The following is a 23,139-nucleotide window of genomic DNA, read 5'->3' as shown; positions in this document are numbered from 1 at the left end:
TACAACCATCATTTGATATTTCCGTTAGTAGCAGGAAACTAACAATTTGTAGACAAGCGCTATAAAGTATTGCATAGGTGATGGAATTTGCCCTTTTGCAGGGTCATCCCCAATCTTTTTGCCTCCTGCCTCCTATTTTTTCTGACCTGTTGCTGTTGGCTTTTGAACTCTGAGCACTTTACCACTGCTAACCAGTGCTAAAGTGCATATGCTCTCTGTGCAAATTGTATGGTTAATCGGTTTATCCATGATTGGCATATTTGATTTACTAGTAAGTCCCTAGTACAGTGCACTAGAGGTGCCCATGGCCTGTCAATCAAATGCTACTAGTGGGCCTGCAGCACTGGTTGTGCCACCCGCCTTGGTAGCTCTGTAAACAGAGCTCAGACCTGCCACTGCAGTGTCTGTGTGGGCAGTTTTAACTGTAAATTCAAATTGGCAAGTGTACCGACTTGCCTGGCTTAAACCTTCCCTTTTATTACATGTAAGGCACCCCTAAGGTAGGCCCTAGGTAGCCTCAAGGACAGGGTGCAGTGTATGGTTAAGGTAGGACATATAGTAATGTGTTTTATATGTCCTGACAGTTAAATACTGCTAAATTTGTTTTTCACTGTTGCAAGGCCTGTCCCTCTCATAGGTTATCATGGGGGCTACCTTTAAATATGATTAAAGTGTAGATTCCCTTTGGAAGCGGATAGATATGTAGAGTTTGGGGTCTCTGAGCTCACAATTTAAAAATACATCTTTTAGTAAATTTGATTTTAAGATTGTGTGTTTGAAAATGCCACTTTTAGAAAGTGAACATTTTCTTGCTTAAACCATTTGTGTGACTCTGCCTGTTTGTGGATTCCTTGTCTGGGTCATTTTGACAGTTGGGCTGGTAGCACCTCTCACTAGACAGTGACACAAAGTCTGTATTTCCTGATGAGCCATCTGTGCTAGAAGGGAGGGGGCAGTGGTCACTCACACCTGAACGGGCTGTGCCTGCCTTCACACAATGCAGTCTTCGACCCCATGGCGAGTGTCTGGGGCCTGGCCTGGGCAAGGCAGGTTTTCACAATCAAGAGAGACTTTGATTTGAAGTAGGCCTACTTCAAAGGAGAAAATGGGTGTAAGAAGGGCACCCAAAACCACAGACTTTAGAACACTTCTGGAAACCAAGAGGAACCTCTGCTCGGAGAAGAGCTGAAGAGCTGAGGAAGAAGAGCTGCCCTGCCTGTGACTGTGCTTTGTGGAGCTATCCTGCAGTTGCTGCTTCTGCCTATGCTAGAGGACAAAGACTGGACTTTGTGTTGCCTTCCTTCTTGTGAAGATCTCCAAGGGCTTGATTTAGAGCTTGTCTCCTGTTGTTTGAAGTCTCAGGGACAGCAAAGGCTTGTCTCTGCCAGCACCTGGAGTCTCTGGAGAGACTCCTACTCTGCCAAGTGGTGCCCATCCAGTTCCTGGGACCCTGAAAGGAGAAGCTGGCAGCCCAAGAGTGAGAAATCCATGCACCGAACGCCGTGTGGACAAAAGATCGACACAACTCTGATCTGTGGCTGAAAAATGTACATGCTGATGGCTTCGTGGTTGAAAATCGACGTTCACCTGAAACACGACCTGAAGATCGACGGGGCTGGAGAAATGACGCACAGCATCGCTGACGGAGGCTTGTGAGATTGCAGCCCGCGCTGCATAGTTTTTGGATCATTGCTGGATTTCTGACGCAAACACCACTGGGTGGGTAAAAACAATGCAAGGCCTGCCCGGACCCGAGAGTGCTGACCGGATCGACACATTGCTGCGGAGAGAAGAAATGACTCACGCTGACCTGAATAAAGGAGAAACAACGCAAGGTCTTGTGAGTGAGTGAAATTGACACATTGCAAGCCCTTTTTCACGCACACTTGCCCGTGCAGGGTTATTTTTGATGCACCCAAGGTACATTTTCATGCTAACAGCATTAGTGTTTGTTTAAAATTACACGAAGAATCTTTTGCATTTTTAGTGATAACTTGACTTGTGTACTGTGGATTTTTTGTCATTTTGGTCTTGTTTTGTTAAGATTAATATTTTCTATTTTTCTAAACCTGTGCTGTGTCATTTTGTAGTGTTTTCATTAAGGTACTGTGTGTGTTGGTATAAAATACTTTACACCTAGCACTCTGAACTTAAGCCTACTGCTCGTGCCAAGCTACCAAAGGGGTAAGCAGGGGTTAGCTGAGGGTGAATCACTTTTAACCTTACTAGAGTGAGGGTCCTTGCTTGGACAGGGGGCAACCTGGCTGCCAACCAAAGACCCCATTTCTAACAATAGGGGTAATAAGCGCTAGAAGAGTTACAACAGAAAAATGCACACTTGTTGATATTAAAACATATTGAAGGCACTCTAAATAATGCACTTCCTTATAAGGCATCACACTGACTCAGTAAAAAAAATGCCATGTTAATGAAAACAGTGTGATGCTCCAGCGGCACAGTGTGTCCGCATACATTTACAAGGCCACCTAAAGTCACCTTGCATGGCTTTTCATGGCCTTGTAAATATGGCCCTCTTTCACACATAACTCTATGTAAAAGAGGTGTTCCGTATATCCCAGATTTACCAATCCAGGAATGCATCATATTCCTATGCTACCCCAGGGGTTGCGTAAAAGTGGCACAACAAGGAGAAACACCTTTACTTATCCTTGTTTTTTGCTCTTTCTATGTATGCTGCATTCTGCAGCACACATAGAAAACGCAATTTATGATTGTTTATGTGCAGGAAGGGGTCCCTTCCTGCACATAAACCATCATCCCTGCATCACAGGTCCCCTTACATCATGGTGCAAGGGTGCCTGCATTGGTACTAGGCAGCCAATTGTGCACCAGCACAGAGGAAAGCACATGGCTGTGTTGTATTGCTGCAAATATGGTGCATCCCTGCACTTTCCTAATGACGCAGCATGGTGCAGCAAGCTGGTTTGCAGTGCCATGCTGCGTAATTTTTTAGGTTTAATCTGCACAGCACTTGTGCTGTGCTTGGGAAATCTATTGTATTTAATATAAATCTTAAAAGGGGCATCCCGTCCCCTGGCTTTTCTTCCTTTTCATTGGTTCCTGTGTGTGCCACTTACGTTTCTATTGACTATAGCACTATTTCTTGCATTTGCCAATGCTTGTTCCTCGTGTGTTTACTCTTATCAGTGTCCCAAGGCCCAAGAACTGTGTTCATCCACTTTGGTTTCAGAACTTCTTTTCTGATTCGGTTTGTTACTTTAAACCCAAAGAAGCTGTCAGAGCACTTTACAGGCATGGAGAGATTAAGGCCCTCATTACCACTTTGGCGCTCTTCTGTGAAGATCACCAAAGCCACGGGTGCCAAGAGACTCACTTCCCTGGCACTGATAGGGGTCTCCCCCGCCCCTCCCCATCCCCAGAGTCATCCCCCACCCATCCCCTTCATCACCTGTATTGTGTGCCCTTTGATTCTTACCAGACTCCTGCCCCCACACACACATACACCCGCACACGCACCCATATACACACATGCACACACACATACCCACCACCACCCACGCATGCACACATACATACCCACACACCGCAACACACACCAACATACCTTGTAACACACATGCATTCACAACACACAACACTCACAATCACTCATTCACGCATGCATCCAATGTGACTCACATCCACATGCACGCATTCCAAAACATACACACGCCCCCCCCACATACACACAACACCCCCTCTCCAGTAGGAAAAACCGACTTACCGGCTTGCAGGGGGTCCTCTGGCTGGTGACGGTCCGCGGCACTGCTTCCAGCAGCAGCGTCCGCCAGCAAAACACCACCAGGCCATATCATTGGACATGATACGGTCGGCGGTGTTTTGCTGGCGTGGCGGTGCTGCTGTCAGTAGTGCCACCTTACCACCGTCCGCCGCCATGACCGTCGCCGGTGTTTCGCCAGCATTCTGGCGGTATACCGTCGGCGGTCATGATATGCTTAGATGGCTGGTAGCCACGGCGGCGGTATGTTGGTTGCCGTGGTGATAGGCGTTAGTTACCACCAATGTTGTAATGAGGGCCTAAGTCTTACCCACTGCAGGTGACACCTGTTGCTCTAAACTAGGTTTTGCTCCGGCTAACTAGCAGTGCCTCACTTCTACCCGAGGGCAGGGATGACTGGGCAGCCGAGCACATGACATAATTGGTTTCTCATGGAAGCCGTGGTCACTCAGGTCTCATCCGTTTCTCTCAATTACATTATTCTCATATACTGTATACAATGACAAACAGAGACAGTATATGTTTTAATAATGATTTTAATGAAGCAACTGCATCCTAGATAGCAAAGAGTGAGCTGCAATAGCCAGGACGACACAGCATGACAGTATTAACATTGTGACAAGGAAACGAAGCATAATAATAACGCTACCATATTGTCACTACAGTCAATAGACTAATTTCTACCTCGGCTATGATAGAGCACAGCGTGTTTAGCTGTAATTCTGCCCTTCAGGTTCCCCTGGGAAGACATTATCCCCCATACCTGAGCAAAGGCCTGAAGTCTGCAAAACAGCTGTAGCAAAGCATTCGGCAATCAGCATACACTCGTGGTTCTCTGGCTGGAATCTCCCTTTAACGTCTAAGGGACAAGGAAGTGTTTTTATAATAAAACAGCTGATGTTCTAAGAAAATGTCCCTGCGTGAGGATACCTGTTTTCTACGAATATTGGAGACTAAACTTATACCACGTTCATTGCCAACCTATCTTGCTGTAGCCTTGGAAGAAGCACAGAGTGAGCAAGAATGTCTTGTTTGAGAACAGAGTGCTGGCCTAGGCAAAACAGTTAGATAAACAGAAAATAAAACAAGACCCTAAAAGTGGCTATTGTAACAATAATAAAATAAAGCTGAATAAAATATATCTAAGTAAGAGTGCACAGCAGCATGGCCTAGTGTGTTAAAATAACGTTCATGAAGCTATAGCTAAAATGGCTACACAACACCCTCCCCTCATCGGTTGAAGGTGGTTCAAAGCCTAGTTAGATATAAAATTGCTACTAAAAAGCTCAACCTAAGACATATATGTAATAAAAAAATGTATGTCAATCATGACAAGTCGAAGGGACACAGAAGCATATAAAGGACAATTTAAAACATGTACACATGGCATAAAAAGAACGAATTTCAAGAGTCAAAGTTATTTTTTTTAATTTCCAATTGATTCCGGAACCATAGAGGACAGGAAATCTTCCACTTCGGCAGATGTTAAAGTTGGAAGGGCATCGCCAAGAATGACCAAGGAGCAGTTGTGTTCCATAGATGAGTTAAGAGCCACATCCTCCAGGAAGGGCAACTCATAAGTAGCTTCCCGTAGCAAACGTAACCTCAACGCGCATGTCTGGTAATGAGCCCTCAGCGAGAACATCAACAGATCAGCGTCCAATGAAAGCAAGTGCTGCGTAGAAAGACAGACTTCCAGTGCGTATTCGAAAGAGCACCAGAGGCACCGAAACACGGGCTTCACATGTAGCTTTTATATTCAATATTAACATGAAAAGCTTGCAAAAAAATGTATAATGAGACTGCATAGAAAATGTATTAATATGCTACTAATGTATGCGTTTGAAATGTAGCCACGGGGAGTGGCCACCAATGTATACGATGATTAATGAAATTGACTAATAATGAATTAATAATGTACTAATGTATGTTTTTGGATTAGCATTAAGGATTACATGTTAAGGTTTTGCTAAATTCATCACTAGGCCTTAGTTAGCAAGGGTCTGGGCTTAGCGGCCTGGTCTCATATTAAATATGGTTTCCTAACGTGCAATGTGCTGTCTTCCTGAAGGACATGAAACTGTACTTTTCCAGAAGCTAGAGATGTGTGTGTAACCGTAGTAAATTCTTCCTCATGAGACCCGACTTGCTCAAGGAGACATTCTTGCCGAATGCAACAGTGTAATTTGCAACAGGTGCAAGGTCGACTGTACTAGGGAAGACAATGGAACTGCTGACTGGAGCGACAAGTGTAACTTTTCTTACCTGACATTCTACCCGTTGAAGACGTCAATTACAGGAGCCAATAAACTATGTGAGAACTGTCTGAGGTGAAAATTCTAGTAAAGTGAGCGATGGATCATTGGACAGAGATAACGATGCACCAAATATTGCCCAATTGGATATTAGAGACTTGTTAGCCAGATTCAATATAACGACGTAACACAAGAAGAAATCGGCATTCTTCCTCGCCACCTTGATGCCACTACTTGTCATTATCTTGCTACTTTGAGAGACTCTGTCTTGGCTGTTTGCTTCTTCAAACCATCCTCACCTTCCTTGCCTTGCCCAATACTTACTTCTCCTCCTTATGAGGGAAGAGCCTTTTGCCCTACCCTGCTGAGACTTTGCTGTTCGGACCTGGCTGATGGCAAATCCACTGATGTCCTGAGGACGAAGACTGACTCTCTATGCTGACCCGTTACGGAGGGTAACTATATGATAATGAAATTGTAATTGTCTGTTTGCCTTTTCTTTCTAGGTACCAACTGCTCTTTTGATAGAGACCATAGTTAGATGGTTTCCAAATTTGTGTTGCTAAATTGTTTTGCATGAGCCCAACATGCCGATGCTAATTAGAGGTTAGTTAAGGAATTCACCAAAACGGATGCAAATAGACAAATGACTAGATCTTTGCTTTGTTGAATAATGTGCTAATGATACTCTGTAAAGTTGATTCATGTTGACGTCGTGTTTTGTTCTAATGTTCATGATCTTTGCATTGATAAAGTCTTATTCAAGTTGCCATATTGTAACGTTGGTGATGTGTTTGCTAGTATTGAGACTAATAAACTTGCTAGTAGAGTGTAACAAATAGGTAATAAATATCCTAAATCTTACTAAAGTTGTGTGGTTATTCATGGCTGAGAGGTCATGTTGTGTTTTAATTATTATTAATGTTATTAACTAACTTGATTGATTTGTTATTGTGAATAATGATGAGGTTATTGATTTAATGATTGAAATGCTGAATAGATACCTCGTCCTAAGGAGTCTCCAATCAGGATCAAAAGGTTCATTGGCCTAAAACGAGTCCCCGTGTAAGTAAACTATCTAAGACGGGACGCGTTAACACACACAATGTATAACTGGTCTGAATGACAGAGACCAGTCAAACTCCAATTGCTCCAGGAGTGTTGCTCCAAAATACTGCATCATGCGTTCATGACACAGCTGCACTGATGAGAGCGCTTTCATTCCTCCTTGTTGCGGCGGGACAGTCATTGCGCATAAAAAATCGCAACAGCAAAATGCAAACAATTATAGCAAAAAAATTTGAGAAATCCCCTGAAAATACTGGAGAAAATTTTATGAATGCTTGATGGTATTAAACCGAATATGGAGGAGAAGGTGTGAACGAAACTAGAATGAACAGCCTTAACATTTTTGCGATTCCAGTAGTACTGGACGCACCCAAAGTGTCTCGCAAAGTTGGTACTTAAAAGGGACTGTATCTCTGCTGATGACCTTGCCACCTGAAGTGCGTAGGTCTCGCGTGCAGATGTAAGGGCCACATGCTTCTGAAACAATAAAGCCTTGAGTCTGCTCAACTTGTCAAAATTCACATTAGAAGTAGCAATGTGAGGCCAAATGTCTGCTACCTCTTTTATTTTAGTAGGAGGAAACAGTACGTTCCCGCAGCATGTAACAATCTTAAAGATCGAAGCAACAAAAAATAATCTGGCTTGCATCCCACAACAGTCTTCACCATTGAGGAGAACATCGCTGCCGTTTGAAAGCACCTGGAACGTAGGTCTAATCAAGGGGACAGGAACTCCCTTCAGATTACAAGCTAAATTTGCTGCAGAAGCGTTACACGCCCCATGCAAAGACAGCTGTTTACAAACCATCGAAATGGCTGACTAAAGTCTTGCATTCACTACCGCTAAAAAAGACCTCTTTCATGCCACCGAGACATTTTTACGAGAAGGGAAGCTCCCACACCTCATGGATGTAACTATCTCCTAGCCTTTCATATCTGCCCACTGGAATGTGTTTTAAACAAGAGGTAATCTGAAGTGTGGAAATAGTCAGATTGATGACCAAGCGTATTAACCTTTCAGCAGATGGTATTTCGGCCAGAGTAAAAGGCAATTGTTCCAAATTCTCGATGTTTAACATTACATAAGTCGCTTCTTTCTTAGCCATTAGCTTTTGTTGTCACGTTAAATAAAAGGAAGAAAATATTTTTTTTGCGCTGACATGCTGCCAGGGAACGCGACCTGCCTTCAGTGTTTGAAGTGTCCAACCTAACTGCATAATGGACCTTAGCTGACTCTGTCCGTGGTGTAAGACAGACATATCTGTACATAGTCTATAGCAGAAGAGACAATGGGGCTCATTCTGAGCCCGGCGGGCGGCGGGAGCCGCCCGCCTGGAGGGAGCCGCCAAATGACCGCACCGCGGTCAAAAGACCGCGACGGCCATTCAGACATTTCCTCTGGGCCGGCGGGCGCTCTCCAAAAGAGCGCCCGCCGGCCCAGAGGAAATGCCCCTGCAACGAGGACGCCGGCTCAGAATTGAGCCGGCGCAGTTGCAGGGGTGCGACGGGTGCAGTTTGCACCCGTCGCGTATTTCAGTGTCTGCATTGCAGACACTGAAATACACAGTGGAGCCCTCTTACGGGGGCCCCTGCAGTGCCCATGCCAGTGCCCATGCCATTGGCATGGGCACTGCAGGGGCCCCCAGGGGCCCCGCGGCACCCCCTACCGCCATCCTGTTCCTGCCGGGAGACCCGCCAGGAACAGGATGGCGGTAGGGGGTGTCAGAATCCCCATGGCGGCGGAGCGCGCTCCGCCGCCATGGAGGATTCCCCCGAGCAGCGGGAAGTCGGCGGGAGACCGCCGACTTTCCACTTCTGACCGCGGCTGAACCGCCGCGGTCAGAATGCTCGTGGGAGCACCGCCAGCCTGTTGGCGGTGCTCCTGTGGTCGGTGGCCCTGGCGGCCACCGGCCGCCAGGGTCAGAATGACCCCCAATGTTATTAAAAGTGTATATTTGGTCGGACAGGGTATTAATCCCATTATCCATGACAGCTAATGCTTTTTTTAATTTTTCCTGGTCTATTTGCCTTAACCGGGCAGCTGCTTCTTGTTGGGAAAGCTTTCAAATTTCATTATGTACTTCATATAAGAAACGCTTTCTACAATGTTTTCTGGGGCCTAATAGGAAGTCCTGTAAATCAGTATTATTGGACAGGAGACTGAGGTGTTCTCTAACCCCATTTAGGGGGTCATTCTGACCCGCCGACCGCGGAAGCACCGCCAACAGGCTGGCGTTGCTTCCTGGGCCATTCTGACCGCGGTGGTAAAGCCGCGGTCAGAAAAGGGGAACCAGCGGTTTCCCGCCGGTTTACCCCTGGCCCAGGGAATCCTCCATGGCGGCGCTGCTTCCGACCCCCTTACCGCCATCCTGGCATGGGCAGTGCAGGGGCCCCCTAACAGGGCCCCACAAAGATTTTCAGTGTCTGCTTTGCACTGAAAATCGCGACGGGTGCCACTGCACCCGTCGCACCCCTGCAAATCCGCCGGCTCCATTCGGAGCCGGCTTCCTCTTTGCAGGGGCTTTCCCGCTGGGCCGGCGGGCGATCTTTTGGAGATCGCCCGCCGGCCCAGCGGGAAAGTCAGAATGACCGCCGCGGTCATTTGACCGCGGTGCGGTCTTTTGGCGGTCTCCGCCTGGCAGGCGGCGCCCGCCGGAGTCGGAATGACCCCCTTAGTGAGGAAGTTCTTAACGATTGCTGGCATAGTTTCCCTACACTATGGGGGTCATTCTGACCCTGGCGGTCATACCGCGGAAGCACCGCCAACAGGCTGGCGGTGCTTCCTGGGCCATTCTGACCGCGGCGGTAAAGCCGCGGTCAGAAAAGGGCAACCGGCGGTTTCCCGCCGGTTTACCCCTGGCCCAGGGAATCAAGCGCCATGGGGATTCCGACCCCCTTCCCGCCATCCTGTTCCTGGGGGTTTTTCCCGCCAGGAACAGGATGGCGGGAACGGGTGTCGTGGGGCCCCTGGGGGCCCCTGCACTGCCCATGCCACTGGCATGGGCAGTGCAGGGGCCCCCTAACAGGGCCCCATAAAGATTTTCAGTGTCTGCTTTGCAGACACTGAAAATCGCGACGGGTGCCACTGCACCCGTCGCACCCCTTCAACTCCGCCGGCTCCATTCGGAGCCGGCTTCATTGTTGAAGGGGGTTTCCCACTGGGCCGGCGGGCGGCCTTCTGGTGGTCACCCAGCGGGAAAGCTAGAATGGCCGCCGCGGTCTTTTGACAGCGGTGCGGTCATTCGGCGGTTCCCGCCAGGCGGGCGGCTCCTGCCGCCCGCCGGGGTCAGAATGACCCCCTATATGTTGTTACTATACCGGCATGTTCAGATGATATATAGCAAGGGTGCGGCCTATTCGCTCTAAACCCCCCCCAAGGAGTTCATGAAATGTTTGTGACACCCATTGGTATCTACTGGCCACAATAACCACCCGCCTGTACGTGTCAGCGAAACATTAAATGTACCATTCTGGAACCATTTGTCGAGCTGATCTTCAGTTGCATTTGTATATTTTTGCCGTTTATAGAATTTTGCAGGGCAGGTATACTGGGCGTGTTTAATTCTTTGATCTTTGCTAAGCCTAGACAACTTGTTTGTTGTACTGTTTCATTTAAGAATATCATTTGTACAGGTATCAGGCATGCTTTGAATAAAGCTTCCTTCCCCCTTATTTGCCAATGTCTAGTTCCCCCAACATTTTTTAAGTCAATTGACTTCAGCCAATATTCATAGCCTTCTATAGTCAACCCGGAAACAAAGGAACCCAAATATATAAATTTCGTATTTGTCAAGAATATGCGTATGTTTTCCATAGGTGCCAATTTAAAATAATACGACTCAGCATTTTTAACATCATGCCCAGAAAAATATGTAAACTTTTCAGAATACGTTTTGAACTCCCTTGTGGTGGAGTCGGAAAATGTTCCCACTGTGTATAGTTAAAAACAGTTTTGGGACTACTTGCTCTGTGTATAAAAGGGTGCCCATAATAATTATAGCTAAACATATCACAATAATTTTCTTTAGATTGATAAACATCTTCGTTTTCAAATACAGTATAATAATGCAATTCAGTCATCATAGAATCAACTATTTTCATATCCCAATCATCAGAAACAATGCCTGGTATTATTATATCATTCATAGAAAGTCTGAACACATATGGTACTTGAATGACCTCCGTAGGGCCGTATATATCAAAGGTTACTTTATCCCAAACAATCCCATCAGGAATTGGTATTGCAGAAATATACACAAAAGACAAGTTGCTTCGAACTTTGTGTGATGAAAAATGTGGTTTCAGGACCTCATCCACCAGTTCAACTGTTGATTTTTCAGGAAGAAAATGACCATGTATTAACAAAAAGAAAGTGATGACAAAACCAATCCAAAGTAGGAAAGCTAGTACAGTCAAAGATAGCCACAGATAGTTCCATGGAGGAGTAAAATATGTTATTTTAAGCCAGTTCATTAGCTTACGTTTTCTTGACAGTTCAGGTGTTGAAGAGGCGAATGAGTCTGAGACGTCATCATTAATGTCAGCAAAATATCCAGAAGCCGTTCGTGCAAAAATTGGAGCTGTGTTAATTGGTTGAGTTGGTGTTTCTCACGGTGGCACTGAATAAATGGCAGCATCCGTTTGTGTTGAAGCTGTATCAAATTGATCAACCATTTCTGTATTATTTGATGTTAGTGGAACAAATGCAAGATCATTTTCCACCCTTCCCAAGCTCAGAGAGGTGTTGGTGTTGCTACTCCCAACTTGTAGAGCAACTTCTTGACCAGTAGTGAGAGGGATTCGGGAACTACTAGCTGTTCCTCTTGGTGTGCTGTGCAGGATTGGCCACATGGTGTAGTTTGACATTGTCAATGGAGACAAATCTATTTTTTGGGCACCTGCCAACGGTGGTAGAATTACAGTTCTGGTACAGTGTATTCCTAGGACTGGGACTGGTGCTCGATAAGAAGAACCAAATTCCTTTTTCACAGCAATCTGTTCACAGTACTAGATCCCTGATTCTAGGAATCCAGCTGGTAAGCGTTACAGGTACATCCTTGATTCCTGTGGAAGCAGATCTGATAGAAGAATTGTAATCACGGAACTGTTGTAAATCCTGTAAGACAGTGACACGTTCATTTATGTCAAAGGGTGTTTCAGCCGCCTCCACGGCAGGACCATCAAGATCTGGAACATACATTTGAGTTCCAAAAAGGCACTCATATGAAGTACGACCCCCCAGGGACCTTCTAGGCAGATTGTTAACTGCTCTCTGAACTCTATACAGGTGATTAAGCCAACTACGACCTATTTCTAAGACTCTGGCTGTTAAGGATTGCTTTAACTCACTGTTTAATCACCCCACAACACTATTTCCCCTGGGATGAAATGGAGATGAGTACTGGAGTTGGACCCCCAATGAAGCCATGGCATCCCTGAATGCCCTTCAGGCGAAAGCAGGGCCCTGGTCCGAGAGGAAAGCAGCAGCTGCATATGTACCAATAAAGACTCGCAAATCTTCAATAACAGTCCGAGCGTCAGCCAAGAGTTGTGGCCACACCCATAAAAATCTGGAGCAAGAGTCAACAGCGACCAAAATATAATTGTATGCACTGTCCAGTGTTAGGGGACTGCGATGGTCCAAGTACACACATTGTAAAGGTTTATTTGAAATCAAGAGGGGTGTCTGCGGCGGGCTTTTGGCAGTGAAAACTTTAACTTGTTGGCAGATGTCACAACAAAGGACCTATTGCTTGGTCTCCTTGTAGAGGCCTGGACACCTATAACGGGCTTGTAAGATTGATATTGTAGGCGCCACACCAGCATGGGCAGATACTACCCCTTCGTGCGCTGCTTTGATCAATTGTGGTCTTATATCTTTTTTGGGGATATCTCGCACCCCTACGCCTGGTATTTTAACTTCAGCATTGAAGCAGCCTCCTATTCAGCAGGAATATTTGTCAGGAAATGCTTTTGGATAGGGCGTACCATCAGCCGCAGCTTTCACAGCTGCCCATATGTCTGAATCCGGTTTCATACTTAAACGAGTTACTGTAGCAACAGCAGCCACAGCTACTGCTGACTTTGCGGCTTCATCAGCCAGTGTATTACCAGTGACGTGTAATTCATGTTTTATTGGGTACTGAGGTTGGGGTTGAGGTTCATTTTTAATGGGAATTACGTGGTAGGAGGATTCTTTATCCCACCCTACATGATTGCGATGTAACCAGGTGCCTGTGCGAAAGCCCAATCAATGGCATAGGATTCAGCGAGTTCCTCCGGAACAAGGGGTGAGAAAGAACGTTTGATAACACCTTTTTCATATGGGCAGGTACGGACAAATTCAGGTGGCCAATCTTGTTCGGCCAACAAAACATCATATATATTTACTACGTGATCCCAAAAGATTGCATCTATTATGCATTCAATGTCCCCCTCTAACTGTAGCGTTACTTTATACACCCTATCCGGTGTGGAGACTCACATGTCTGCAGTTTCTACTTGTAGAAAGTCATCAGTTGCTTTCACCTCCAGATGCTCTAGAAGACTCCGGCAAACTATTGTGACCTCTGCAGCGCTGTCTAGCAGTGTTAGTGCCCACTTCCTGTTCTTCAAGAGGACCCTCTTCTTGAGTGGAATGTCGTACTGCAACTGCTTCCACTTTCTTCTTTTTAAATTGGGGTTTCTGTTGTGGAGGTTTCTCTTCCTTTTTCATTGAAAACTTTGATGAGTGTTGTGATTTCTGTCTCGGTTTCTCGTACTCTGTTCTTCGCTCTGATCACCCACCTCTCTCACTGCGTTTTTCCGATGAGTCCTGAAAGGAACAAGATTGGCGTGTATCAGTATATTGATATCTCTCAGGTGTTTTTATATTATCTCTGTTTCTGAGATTATATCTATTCTGTGGGGTCTCCTTTCTTTTTTAGGTGTTTGTTGTTTTTTCTCCCAGTGTTTCTTATTACCCTCAGTAGCTTGCTTGGAAAAATCTTTATTAGATTTGCCCTGAAGTTTAGTTGGTCTGGCCCCTAGACTATCTCGACCAATGCTAAAATACGTCCCTGCGATAATCTTGGGCAGCTCGCGTTCCTGATCCTGTTGAGGAACATCACGGAGCCGCATGTGCACCGCTAGTGCGACTGCTTCCCCTTTAAGATTGCTTAGAATAATGGAGGATACAATGGCAAAATTGCCCATTAATTGCATCCCCAAGTCCAGGGCTGGGGAAGCCCTGTACTCATCTTGAATTTGCTTCAGCACTTCCGATAAATTGGCCAGTGTCAGTGTATTGTGTGCGGTGGTGTAGAGCGCGGCAAATAACGTGCTCCAGGTATTACAGTTATCTACTGTGGGGACCATCCCAAATGGCAAGCACATCGTTGGAATTCTATGTTTATCCTGAGGTCCCGTATGGGGAAATACTGCTTCCAGCGCATTTATTTTTTGTGCTAACCAAAACGGAGTTTCCTCTCGTTTGGCAGGTACTTTACCCATAATCGAATGTACAGTCGCAGGGTTTATACCTGGCATTACTGCATGGGGTTGTGCTAGAGCAGCACGTGCTGGGTTTGTATTTAATGTTTGCATCACAAACTGTACTAATCGTCTATATGTCACTGTTAGTTCAGTATATAAGCAACGAACCTCAGTTACTGCTTAATTCGCTACTGCAGGGTGAGGTGTATAAGTGGCCAATAAAGGCCAGGTAGGACCATCATTCCTCAGAGGACCTAACCTTAATGGTAGAATCGTGCGGGGTGAGGCGCCAGCAAGCCAATTATTATGTTCTTGATAAGATAAAGGTATTTCTAAATATGCATATGCCCTGTATTGTCCAGGTGCATTTGCAAGTGTATAGTGATGAAATGTGTTTGTGTTCCCATCAACTGCTGGAAATGTGACCCAAGAATAGAAAAGTTCTGTTCTTTAAGCTGCATGGGTGTCCACCACAAATGTGACTGGACCCCCCTGGGCTGTTAGGCCATTTGCTAATAAATGTGCAGTCAAAGGTTGTCTCATATTGACTGCTATTGCTACCTGTTGTGGATTCGCCATTTTAGATAGTGAATTTGTTCAGGGAAGGCACACCAAATAGGGTTTTTTCCTTTTAGAGTTCAAGCTTGAACATCCTCCAGCATCAGATAGGATTCCCTATGTAGCTGAGGAGGACGTCCTCAATACCACGGACATCTCCGTATATAGTACTGAGGTATTGTTGTATATAGTGAGACAGAGATACTCAGGAGGACCCGAAAATTAGAGCCTGACCAAACGTTGGCGGCTCCATGTCGCATAGGCTCTCATTATTCTAATGAGACTATTGGATTTTGAGTGGCAGAATCGCCTGCGGTGTGGGAAACTAAGTCTTACCCACTGCAGGTGACACCTGTCGCTCCTATCCGGGTTTTGCTCTGGCTAACTAGCAATGCCTCACCTCTACCTGAGGGCAGGGATGACTGGACAGCCGAGCGCATGACATAATTGGTTTCTCAGGGAAGCCGTGGTCACTCAAGTCTCATCCGTTTCTTTCAATTACATTAGTCTCATACATACAATGACAAATGGAGGCAGTTTATGTTTCAATAATGATTTGATGATGCAATTGCATCCAAGATAGTAAAACGTGAGCTGCAATTCCTCAATCAGCATACAGTTGTGATTCTCTGGCTGGAATCTCCCTCTAACGTCTAAGGGACAAGGAAGTGTTTTTATAATAAAAGAGCTGATGTTCTTAGAAAATGTCCCTGCATGAGGATACCTGTTTTCTGCGCATATTGGAGACTAAACTTATAGCACGTTCATCGGCAACCTATCGTGCTGTAGCCTTGGAAGAAGCACAGAGTGAGCAAGAATGTATTGTTTGAGAACAGAGTGTTGGCCTAGGCAAAACAGTTAGATAAACAGAAAATAAAGCAAGACCGTAAAAGTGGCTATTGTAACAATAATAAAATAAAGCCAAACAAAATATATCTAGGTTAGGGTGCACAGCAGCATGGCCTAGTGTGTTAAAATAACGTACATGGAGCTATAGCTAAAATAGCTACACAACAGACCTAGGTAATAATAAAATGTATTTAGATATCATAATCCAGTTCAGTTAGTGGGTCAGTTTGTCGCTGCTATAATATCAGAAATCTTTTCTGCCTTTATATCAGTGTTGAAATGGACATCGAATGGCCCCTTTCATCAAGATACCTACTCCCTTAGGGTCTCATTCTGTAAGTGCTATATTTCCACAGGTCTATCTTTGTCCTATTGACAGGTAATCGAATTATAATGGTAATCAATTTTCAGTTTTACACATTTCCGACTTGGAAGGGTGCCACTCTGAGTGTACCTATCACTGGCTAGCTCGGATCTACAACTCTCTAAAACTGATGCGAATGCTCTGGTGCCTCTCATTACCTGATATCCCTTGACCGTTTGAACTTGGTGTAGAATTTTATTAACTTTTACTGGTCTCTCTGAGTTGCGTCTCCGGAGATGCTGAACACACAGGACTGTAGTAGCTGTGCCTTTGGTCTGTTTACGAACAGCAGCACTGGTACTTGGTTCGGACTACCAGTAAAAATAATTTGTCATCCAGCCATGTTTTCTACTCTCTGCACTGTAGCTACTTATTGAGTGGAATGACATTGATAGCCATATTTTTAATTAAACAATACTTGTTCACAATTGCATTACGTGATTTGCCCAAATTCACCCAATTTTCGTTCCAGGGCCGGAACCTGGATTAGAATCCAGGTTCTCTGGCTCTAAAATAGCTATTAAACCTGTATTAAGCTCTGCCTTGTAAGCGCGCTGTGAAGGAGTCCCATCAGATCGTTGTTATTCAAATCAACTTAGAGCTTCACGGTGGCGAGGGTAACCAAATCGGGCCTTAAAACACCACACAAGTCGCAAATGGTGAAATCTAAGTAGGGAATAAGCACGTCCTCGCCATCTGTCTGCAGACAAGCCTCCCTAGATTACAAGATATCTGTTTGAGTGGTTGACGTACATGTTATCTTTACAATGACTGGTCGGAGAAAATGCCTTTTTTCTTAATTAGAGCCAGGATGCAAAAGAGCATTCAACTGTTGCAGAGTTATTAACTTTTTTTAAAATTTACTCATTTAATTATTTAGCATTACGTATTTTAAAAACGTATTCTGCTGCACAACACTTGCAAACCTTTCACCTACTCTCAGACACCACTCACCCTGCACACTCACTCACCATTTACTCTACACAGTCACCCTGACATTGCGCTGGCAGTCAGATACTGTTCACCCAGCACTCACACAGTGCTGACTCTGCACTCACAAACTATTGACATACCTCTCACCCAGCACTCACATTCCTCTCACCCTCTACCTACACCTCTCATCTTGCACTTATACTACTGACATGCCATTCACCCTTACTCACACACCTCTCACCTTGTACAGGGTAACATCTCTCACCCTGTACACTCACACTATTCTCATTCTGTCTGCACTGAATACACATCAACCACCATGCGTTCAGGCACTTTCACTCTGCACTTACCAACCATCATTAATGCACCACACACCCTGCACAGAGAGCACTCACACCATTCTCCCTACACTCATACACTGCTCCCACACCTCTTATTATTAATCCCATAGGGGAAACCCAATGCAACACATATACATATACATATTCATTTGTTTTTGCTGTTCATCACCGCATAGTAAAACCGGGACGTGAGGGACAGTAATAAAACAGAAAACAAAATTAGCCCTACACCATAGGATACAATTCCTATGGTGGGGGGTTATTAGTTTTTAGTTTATTAACAAAAATTCCACATAAGGACTTTGGGCCATATTTATACTTTTTGACGCAAAACTGCGCTAACGCAGTTTTGCGTCAAAAAAATTAGCGCCGGCTAACGCCATTCTGAAGCGCCATGCGGGCGCCGTATTTATTCAATGACGTTAGCTGGCGTTAGCTGCCGGCGCTGCCTGGTGTTTGTGAAAAAAAACGACGTACACCAGGCAGCGCCGGCGTAGGGGGATATGGAGCTTGGGTGCCAAAAAATGGGGCAAGTCAGGCTGAGGCAAATTTTTCGCCTCAACCCGATTTGTGACGTTTTTTTCGACTCCCAACCCCCATAGAAATGACTCCTGTCTTAGCAAAGACAGGAGTCATGCCCCCTTGCCCAATGGGCATGCCCAGGGGACTTCTGTCCCCTGGGTATGGTCATTGGGCATAGTGGCATGTAGGGGGGCACAAATCAGGCCCCCCTATGCCACAATTTTTTTTTTTTAAACCACTTACCTGAACTTACCTTAATGTCCCTGGGATGGGTCCCTCCATCCTTAGGCATCCTCCTGGGGTGGGCAAGGGTGACGGGGGGGTCCCTGGGGGCATGGGAGGACACCTGTGGGCTCCTTCCGAGCCCACAGGTCCCTTTACGCCTGCCCTGACCAGGCACTAAAAAACGGTGCAAAAGCGGCGTACGTCATTTTTTTTTTGACCCGCCACTCCCGGGCGTGAATTTTGCCCGGGAGTGTAAATACGGCGCACATGCCTCAGAGTCAATTTTTTAGACGGGAACGCCTACCTTGCATATCATTAACACAAAGTAGGTGTCCACGCAAAAAAATTACGCAAACTCCATGGACTTTGGCGCTAGACGCGTCTAACGCCAAAGTATAAATATGGAGTTGGTTTTGCGTCGGAATTGCGTAAAAAAAAACTACGCAATTCCGGCGCAAACAGAGTATAAATATGCCCCTTTGTTTTTAAATAAAAGCAAAAACTTGTTAAAATTTGACCGGCATCTGTCATGTTCAACAGAGGAAGACATCACGCTTTTAACACATTCACAAGAACTGCCAATTAGAGATGTCCTCAGGGCCTGCAAACATATCTCTAAATGTAAAGGAAAGGAACTTCATCAAGACTACAAAGTATCCTAAACTGTTGCCCTAACGGACTATAATCCATACTCCATAATTTAAATCAGGCCCAGAGAGTTTATGCTGTTTATATTCTTTTCTGTATAGTAGACAGGGTCAATTCTTCTTGATTATCGTCTGTGCAATGTCTATTGACCTTCTTGATATACTCATTAAACCGCATAGTTATAATTAAGTTTGGGTTCATTCAAGGGTCAAAAAGGTTACTGGAAAATCAAGGTCCATAACGAGGTGAAATAGGGGTGCATTTTGACACTGGTGTTGTTTTTACTAATATTGCCAACTTGCCAGCTAATGTAGTGAAAAGCCATTCTTTCCCACCTATCTTTCATGGGACATCACTGTCATTGATCATGAACCTAGTTTATATCATGTTGTTAAATATCACAGTAATAGGCCTGCAGCGACAGTTGTCCACGCTATTTGACTTTGCAGAGATGAATAAGGCATTGGTTAATATGAGTAAAACTAAAATAATAACTCCCGTGAGTAGATCCAAATTGAATAATATGGATACTGAATAATATCATAGAGGTAGTGAGGAAATATCCATATTTGGGGATGCTGCTGTCACATAATGTGTCCTGTAAATCATATTCCTCTTGCCAGGTAGGTAGGGAAGGATCCCGGGGGCCTCTGTCTGTTTTGTTTTTTTCACATCTATTGAGAACCAACAGGAAGGTCAAAGCACTTTTGACTGCACCACCCCATCCGGATGAAGCTCCACTAGCTCTCAATTCTGGCCCTCACCATCTTTAAAACCAGTTGTTTTACCCACAAAGCCATCATGATGGGAACCCTGCCTCTCGGGTTGAGAAACTCACTATTTCTGGTGGCTCTCAGCACACCTGGAGTCAGGAAGGGAGCATACTGGAGACAAGTATAAATAAAGAAAATACACACGGCACAGCTCTTTTCCATCTATGTTTCTAGGATCTGGAAAAACATCCCCATATCATCAGGACTGCTCAAGCCCTCTCCAAATTCGGAATGAACTGTTCCTTGTCAAAAGTGAGGCAAACCCAGCGCAAATGGTAAGCAGATCTGGGCCTGGGTCACTTCTGTTTTTTAACACAAGAACAAGAGAGTTAATCACCCACAGATTGCTTCATGCTGTTCGATAATATAGGCTGATTTCCTGATAAGCAAGTCCAGGATGTGTGGTCTTAAAATTTTATTTTGAAATAGTTGCACATGGACACAATTTACCACGGATTTATGTTGTATCGCAATATTTAGAATAACCACGTTACACTTGATGATGCTGAAAATGTGAACATATGGAGAAACGTGAGAAAGGGCAAGTGAAAACCTTCTTTTGAGAAAATTGACCTTTACATTTCCCATTTCTGTTTCTGTGAAATACAATTAGCTTAGTTTTAGGTATTACCATTTAAGCCGAGTATTAGTGGACCACAAGCTAGTAAGGTATTTACAGCATCCCATAAATACTGATACCCCAGAGTGTGGCATATACAAGGTGCTCTAAATACATATTTCAGATCCTTCTAAAAATGAATAATTCTATGTGTGGATGACCTTTCCCTACTGAGTTCCCCATATCTCTGAATTTATCGCTGTATTTAAGGTTAAAGGATTTCATACTTTTTTCTTCGCATCGCCAAGCAAAATAGTAGACAGTTTCCAGAGTACCTCTCTTGTATTCAACATGTGCTGTCATTTCACATATAATGATAAAAATAGAGGATATCTGACTTAATGAGAATTACTCTCTTTAAAGAGGGTCCTATTGAGATGATTACGAAAAAAATGGCGCCCCCCCCCTTTTTTAAGAAGGTGGTTTTTCATTCAACAGACAGAGGAAATTATCATTCAATGTCTTCTTTGTCATTGCTCCCGAAAATAATTGAGTCAATTGCAACATCACAACTAGATAACTATTTAAAATCTGAGTGCTTCTCTTCGATATCCAATCTGGCTTAAGGCATTGCATAGGTTCAGAACATGTCATTTGAAATATTTGAGAACAACCCTTTAAAATCAGGCCCAAGGGACAAGCAGGTGCCTTAATCCTTTTGGCCCTTTAGGCAGCCTTTGACAGGGTAGCTCTAAGGGGCAAGACTCTGGACTGGCGACATTCTGTCTTATCAAGTTGAGGCCAACAAGTTCAGTAGGAGCACTTTGCCTTGGAAAACTATCCCTTGAGTTGAGGCATCTCCCAAGGTTATTCCATGTCATATTTAATGTATAAATTATGACTTAGGCATGAATGATGGCTACGCATGGTCTGCAGTGCCGCCTAAACACTGATAACACTCAGATTCTGTTGGATAGTCATGAGAACTGAGAGGATAGAATATTTCTGCCTGACAAAGATCTTTACAAATTATATTGGCTTCTATAGGACTTTAGAAAAATTATTTCATACATTCACAACACAAGAACATGGTTCCCAGGATGTGCACTGATGCAGAACAAGTGAGAAGAAACATTGAAGTACAGAGGAAATCTGAGGATTCTCTCATAACACTATTACATTAGATTCATATGTTCTCAGAGTCTATTCAGGTAACATGAGTTGATGTATAGTATATGATACAGTCTGGGATAGCCAAGCTGTCCCTGGTTAGGTACATCACATTAAGTGTGATTGAGAAAGCTTCAGTCATTTAATGTCTTTATTTCAGCAAGGGAAACAACAGCAGGGGTGATCTTGTGGTGTATTACTACGTCACATTTGAAGTGGAAAAAAGCATGAAACTGGCTTGTGTCAGCATAGGCTTAATTTCTAATACATTAAGCACTAGACTTTAAAAAAACAGATCCACACTGCTATGTGCACATCACTGCACCTACTATCATGTGTTGTACTGATTATTTAAATTCCCAGAGCAGCAGTGAGGTAGCAATGAGAAGGTGGCAAGTAGGTAGTGAGGAGAGAGTCAAGAGGAAGGCACTGGAAACCTATATCATTGATGTTAATGTCCCAGATAAGATTTAACATAATTTAAAAGAAGCATAAAGCTTTGGCCATCACTATCATCACTTGAAAGGTTTCCAAAGGGCTATATATTCTCTGTTGTATGTAGCCATAACACATTTTTCAAAGATGGGGGACAGTGAATTAAACAGTAGGTGGTAAGACAGCTTTCTAAGTCTAAACAGATCATCACACTATCTTCCCTCAATGACCGATCACTTCAAAATGAAGTTCCATGTAAAAAGAGCCCCCAACAATTCTCCAAATGTTTGCCATGAATACCGGGACTAAAGATCCTCAAAGATCATCGACTATAATGGTATCCTTCAAAGCTTCCTGAAAAGCCTTTTAGAAGGTTCATATATAAACACGGCATGTCTCGAATAGCCTCACAATGCTAATTCTTTGCCAGCATCAATATTCAGGCTGCAGGTCGATGAGAGAGACCAAACTACAGACAAAACATCATCCCCAAAATGAATTCATATTCATTATACATTGGGGAGGAATACAAATAGAAGGTGGAGAATCAATGCAGAGAAGGAGGCCAAAGAGGAAAGAGAGACGGAAGCAATAGTTTCTTAGAGAAAAACCTCTCTTTTTCAGGAACATAGTTGCACATTTTATTCAGACCCAACACAATAAAGCTATTCAAATTACAGAGGAGCTGGAAGCCTTTGGGAATGGTGGCAATTCTGAAAATCAGAAGAGAGGACACAGGAAATCCAGAAGAACATGTGCTAAGTGACTCCAAGAAACCTGCCACACCACAAAGTAGAGATAACCACTGTAGCTCACCTTAATTTGAACTATCTCAATCTGGATACATATATCTCTATTATCACAAGTTGCCATGAAGAATACAAATGTTGCACGGTTACACTCCAAGACACGAATAGGGAGAATAACACTGCAGGAGATCCATGCCATGTAGAGGAATCTTTTACCTAAGTGGCACACAGAATGCTGCACAGACTGCATTATTGGGCACTTTAGGAAGAGTAATGTCCCAAAGTTGTTTGCTGAGTTAAAAGCTATTGAGATTCAAATATCATTTGTAAAGATCTTTATCAATGAGTTTCTACAAAAATAAGCAGTGTTCTGTGTGGCTTCATACTCATAGGAACACTTTGTTGTCTTGGTGGAGAGCAAGCTTGAATCCAACTCACAATTTTTATAAGTTAAGTTG

The sequence above is a fragment of the Pleurodeles waltl genome, chromosome 4_2, assembly GCF_031143425.1.
Source record: "Pleurodeles waltl isolate 20211129_DDA chromosome 4_2, aPleWal1.hap1.20221129, whole genome shotgun sequence".
In the NCBI taxonomy this organism is placed as follows: Eukaryota; Metazoa; Chordata; class Amphibia; order Caudata; family Salamandridae; genus Pleurodeles; species Pleurodeles waltl.
Note: the sequence above shows the minus strand (reverse complement) of the source record.